The following is a 6,000-nucleotide window of genomic DNA, read 5'->3' as shown; positions in this document are numbered from 1 at the left end:
TGTAAAGTATGGTTTACCGTCACAAAGGCAGCTTTAATATCCAGGCATCGTCACAAACTTGTAAGTGGGGTTTTAGTGACTAATTAATGCATTTAAAAGCTGTATTATATTTTAAAACCTACCGAAACAAGTGGCAGTTTTATCCAGCTAACTTAAACAGTTGAGTTTTGAAATATTATCCAACTATAAGCTGTGTTATTGACAGGTAAAGCCAACCTGCTGGCGACACAGTGACCTGTAACACAGTCTGTGTGTGTGCGGGTAAAGTTTTCCTCGTGCCTGCTACATCTGATACCAGTGGGCAGCGCGCGCACAGACGCATGCGGATCTATCTTGTCAATTCACTGTAACCTTCCGACTCCGCTGCCCTTAAAAACTTTTTAGCTCTCATTTTGTACATTTAAAAGCTATTAATGCGTGGTTTTTCTCCTCCTTCTTCCCGTGTGAGCTTGTCACGGACACATTTTCCACGCAGCAGAGAAAGAAGCAGTGGCTGAAGACAGTAAAATTCATGGTTATGGACGGAGAGACTTGTTGAATGTGGTGGTGACAGCGGTGATACAGTGAGGTAGGTAGCACTGTCACAACTGTATTTGGGGTTTGTCTGCTTTTTTTGTTGCTTTTCTGTTTCCCGTTTCTTGTCAGTTGTTGTTGCCAATTTGTTGCCTTGTGTGGTGAATTGACAGCGTGGTATTGAGACACTTCCAATATGGGCGGGGACAGCAGCAGTGACTGTGAGGAGGGAGACAGCTAGCACCATGAATCATAGCTGTAGTATTAGCTGTGGCTCAAGCAGTGATAAGTAGAGCCTTCACAGGACAAACACCTTATTTGTAGCTCAATGTATTTATATTAATTAATTATTTTTCAATGTATATCATTTTTATTAAGCTTATAAAGCCTAATTTTGGTTCATTTGAAGTGTTTACCTGTCCTGCAAAGCATTATGGTACTTTACTTTGGTGCATCCTGCAGCTATATCACCTTACACTTATTTACACTAGCTTAAAAAGGAATCAACACAGTTTCAAAGTTATAGCTACACTGCGTTATTTAATTTCTTGAAGCCTCTTCTTGCATTGTGCAGCATTTTGTAACACATGTCATCTGTCATTTTCCCCCAATATAGCACATAATGTAAGACTAACATGCGTTCACTCCCAGAAATAGGCCGATGCAGGTAGTTCAGGTTGCACACAGGACATTTATCAAAATATCATTTGCCTTAAGTTAACAGCAGTTGTACCTAGGTTTTACTCTCATTCATTCTGCCCCAGGCGGCAGTCATTTTTCTGTCTAATTATTTCCTTTTTTACCGTGCACCACACTTGACAGTGATGGATAGCAGGTTAAAAATGGACATTTTCTCCTCAGTTAGTGTATGTTGGATTGACTTAAGCACGCATGGTGTTCTTCCCTCAGACCGAAGGACCTTGGAAAGATTGTGTTCCCCTCTGCTTTTCCCATTCCAATATGATACAGTTTGTCTTCATTTTCCTCGGACTTGGACTCATTTTCGTGATATATGGCCGAAGCACATCATCAAGACAGAAGTGTAGGTTATGTCAAAGTTATGCCATCATGATTACAGTGTAGGATGCAGACGCAGGCCTTCGACTACAGTGCTGCAGCACTGTGTAAGCATCGGCTGTGTAAAGATGGTGGTTCCCTGATTGGATGTTTTTCTTTGTCTTAGGACCAAGTTGTCAAATATCAGTAGTCTGTTAGAGTCTAAATGTCAATTCAGGAAGCTTTCATATATTTATGCACCTGGTTAAATGTTATGATGAGGTCACTGCTGAGGATTGGCTTGCTTGTGACCAGAGGTCATGCATTGGCTGCACGAACCATGTGGTGCTGTAATCACAAGGGTAGAAAAGTGGAGCAGATGATGTTTGCTTTGTCTGTCTGTCTCATCTGGTCCACATCTTTTTAGTTTAATCTCAGATATTTCTAATGTGAGAGGTTTGGATTCAATGTTGGTAATCAGACTGCTTTTCATGATAGATAAGCCGAATTGTGTATTGTTACTTCTGCCAAGGAGGTCATGTTTTTAGTGCCGTTTGTCTGTTTGTCAGCAGGATTACAGAAGAACTACTGGCCTGATTTTAATGAAACTTAGTGGAAGGGTATAGGATGGATGAAGGAGGAACTCATTAAATTTTGGAGCAGATCTGAATCACGCAGCTGATACACAAATTATTTTTCACTTTCTTTAACAAAGCAAGGTACAGCATTTGGCCTTGGTGGAGAGAGGCGCTCTCTTTGTGCCCCTCTAGTTTATATGCTTTAGCCTTAAGTATCTTTAGTACCCATCTTTCCCTCAGAATATAGGCTGCAACTAACAATTATTGTCATAGTCATTCAATTTGCAGATTATTTTTTGATTAATCGTTTAAAGAAATGTCAGAAAATAGTGAAAAATACCCGTCAGTTCACTAAAATCCAAGGTGGCATCTTCACATTGTTTGTTTTAACTGACCAACACTTAAAGATTTTCATTTTCTGACCACATGAGACAAAGAAATGCAGCAAATTATCGCATCTGAAAGGCTGGAACTGGTCAATAGATCATCAATAGATGCCTGTTTTTCTGTCGATACACTAGGCTAAATAGGCAAATCAGCCATACTACTAACACTGCACTCCTTTCATATTGTGATTAGATCATCGTCTGACAAGGCCACCATTTCACTTTCCTGTCTTTGGGTTGCCTTGCCGAAATATCATCCATTTTATGAACATAGTCAAAATGCACAACACCATAAATGACACATCTATTGTGACTTACGGTCATTACATTTTAAAGCTTTTTCTTTTACTCCGGGTGATCTCACATCCTCTGACTGATATGTTTTATGGAGGTCTTTATTGACACTGTGGAATATCTTGTTTTGTTTCGACCCAGTTTCTTTCCCCCACATTCTGTATTTTCAGCCACTGATCTGAGCTGGAGCAGCTGTGACCTAAGGATTGGACTTCAGTCCGTTTAAAAAAGAGCGGTAGCGCAGCAGGAACACTGCAATGTATCATGTCTGCGGCAATGAGCAGAACAAGTTTTATTCACACATGTACCAGATTCCCTACTGTACTGTACATGTGCTTCACGTTTTCTTTAAGACTTTGACTTCAGAGGGAAGTTCTCCAGTCTGTTCTCCTCACTTTTGAAGTTACATGCTCCTCCAATTACTGGGGCCATGCAGTCTCCCCTATGGTGTCCTTGGACAGCTCTTTGAGTGCCTGAAAATGTTGCGGACCATTAATTCTGGATTGTCTTCATCTGTTTGCATAATTTTCCCTCCGTAACCATTTTCCTCCCCCATTTTCACAGTCTGTGCTCTCAGGTTTATTTTTTTTTCTCTTTTATGATTGTTTGAGTCTTCATGAGATTTCGATTTTATATCATTTTTTTTCAATACCACTGACAGTTGTTAAACTTTTACATCAGCCTGTTTTATGGTATACAGCCTGTCAGCTGTGTACATGTGTGTTTTACAACCTGTGTGCTGATGTTGACTATTGAAACTCCTCACCTGCCAGCGTAAAGCTTTACAGATGTATTCAGTATTTTTTATTTTCTTGTTGAAATTTCCAAAAAAATATAAAGATGATAAACACAGCAGCACAGTCAGTAAACAGCAAATCAATTTTAAGTGAAACACAATGGGCTGTTTTATTTAACCTTATGCATTTTCTAAGGTTTTTCAGTTAAGACTAATTTGCTGTCAGGCAGGAGGTTGTTTTTGCAACTCAGGCAGACTCCAGAAATTAATTTATCCAAATAACCAAGTCCTCCTGGGCCATGGAGGTTGGGACACTGAAATGGCCCTGGTAGGCAAAGCCGCCTTTTGATGTCTGGAATGTTTTGGCTGACTTAGAGCAGGCGACTGGAGTGGAGGGATCATTTTCACTGACCCATGGGATTTTTAACCATTTTCATATACTGAGAACAAAACAAAGTGAGGAAAAATGCCTGAGCTGATTTGCATCGACTTTGCTATCCAAAACCGAGCTGAAAAAATGAGGTGAAACTGATTCGGGGCATCTTTAGTTCTTTTAAAGACATATAAGCATATGTGACAACATCATGCACGTTAGAGTGTACTCTTTAGAGTTTCCAAATTGCTGCTTTTAAGATTGGCTCTTTAAAAAGATCAGCCTCATAATAAAAATGCCCTTTAATAATGCACTCTGAGTGCTAATGATGTGGTCATTTGGACTGCGGGCAAAGCAAATACAAGGCCCATCCTAATAATACAAACACTCTGATTGTACACTATCATTGTATAAAAGCCCTCATTAGGCGCACGCACTGTTGGTGTATAATTTGTTATATCCATTATGAAAAAAAAAATCCCCGCACATTAATAAAACGAACTCCTATTTATATATTGGATTCTCTTAAAGACTTTAATTACAACAACTAAATGCTATGCTTTTATTAAACAAGCCCCGAGGAAAGGGAAGTGCAGGAAACCAGGCGGTCTTGAGTAACGGGGGACTTGAGTTTCCAGCGTAATAAATAATTCACAGGTCCTGTGTGATGAGCTGCTGAGGACAGAAATCCCTAATGACAGCTTTTTATAACCTATGACTCAGCTGGCCATTATGCTTCTGACATCCTTACACAGACCACATTCCCTCTGCATGCTCAGTGCTCGCTCTTCTCTCACGTCTCCGCTTCACCCACCGCATCGACAAGAAGGAGTTATATTACAATCTACTATATACAGTCACTTAATGACAGAAATTGGATGGAAGACATATTAAAATATTTTTTTTGCATGTTAAATTTAATATCAATATTGTTCCTGAACGAAGTCTATCTATAATAACCTGTAAAAGGTGTTTTATGTTTATATTTTCTTAGATCCTGCCCAAAAATCTGTATTTTTCCATAATTCATTTATCAATTAGTATGTCTGTCTTCCTTCTAAAGTAGTTTTTCAAGTGTGAAAATGCAGAAAATGTGAAAATTGCTGTGCTTTTCCTCTCAAAATAGCTCAACTGTGGTTATTAATTTCCCTCCATTGTCATTTCCCACGTCAGGTCCATGCAGGAGGGATTGGGCTGACCTTAACGCCTGTTGCTACCGCTGTGTACGTGTGAGGTAAGAGACTGAATAATTGAGTTTCTCCAGTCTGCTTTAGGCCTGTGACTGATCAAGTGTTACAGTGTTTGATTGGCATAATGGCACCATACCCCCCCAGGTAGGGTCAGTCCGAGCAACATCTGGGTCTATTATGCATTATGCAACTCCCAGTATGAAAGGCAAGGCCTCATATGGTATTGGTTGATATCATTATTGTTATCATTTCCAAACCCCAGCTCTCACTAAGAATAGGTGGTTAATTTTAGATGCAAAAAAAGATCCAATTACTCAGGCCTCTGCTTGTGGTTGTCCCCAGAGTTAGCGCAGGGAAATAAATCTGGTGGCCTTGATTAAGTACCTGACAATAGAGTTAGCACAGCACTAGTGGTTTATAGTAATACAGCGGACATGGGCAATTAGGCCCACCAAGTAATTTACAGTACTGCTTGCAGGTGGTGACCTGGTATGAGCTTGGGACCACCTCAGTAACAAATTAGATCGTATAGGCAGGCAGAGTAGCAGCTCTGTAGGACTTCCAAATACAGCAAAGCAATCAAAGATTATAAAAAGCTTGACGCGTATTTCAAATTTGTTATGGTTTTGTTCCTGTGAAAGGAATAACATATGGCGCTGCGTTCTTCATATGTAATTTTCTGGGGAATGAATGATCACTTTTATACGTTGTTGATCTTTTTACGTCAGCGTGGCGCGCTCTCCTCTCGCTGCTACCTATTAATTATGAAATACTGTAGGTCTTGCCCATTTCGTTTTACTACGTCTTCCTGCTGAACTCGGTGTGAAAGGCTGCTGTTCTTAAATAGGTGTATAAACGTGAGAGTGGGGAAAGTTCCCCCCAGCGCCCACTCTCTCCAGTATTATGTCATCAGAGTCAAAAAGGCACGGCTGAA

At 40.1% G+C, this 6,000-nt stretch overlaps 1 protein-coding gene across 17 annotated transcripts in view; it reads left to right on the top strand.

Annotated features, from left to right (window-relative positions):
• The first annotated feature begins 291 nt into the window (after positions 1–291).
• eya1 (EYA transcriptional coactivator and phosphatase 1) overlaps positions 292–6,000 on the top strand; it is a 70,504-nt gene continuing 64,795 nt past the window's right edge. For 11 of the 17 annotated variants that reach the window (XM_078162655.1, XM_078162654.1, XM_078162653.1 and 8 more), the window contains exons 1-2: positions 293–568; positions 5,050–5,110. The gene's annotated coding sequence lies outside the window, so the exon portion shown is untranslated. Of the gene's footprint in view, positions 569–5,049; positions 5,111–6,000 lie in introns of all 17 variants that reach the window. The other 6 variants (XM_078162658.1, XM_078162657.1, XM_078162642.1 and 3 more) reach the window with 2 other exon arrangements.

This window comes from Epinephelus lanceolatus, chromosome 20, assembly GCF_041903045.1.
Source record: "Epinephelus lanceolatus isolate andai-2023 chromosome 20, ASM4190304v1, whole genome shotgun sequence".
NCBI classification, from domain to species: Eukaryota; Metazoa; Chordata; class Actinopteri; order Perciformes; family Serranidae; genus Epinephelus; species Epinephelus lanceolatus.
Note: the sequence above shows the minus strand (reverse complement) of the source record. Positions and strands in the feature narration are given on the sequence as shown.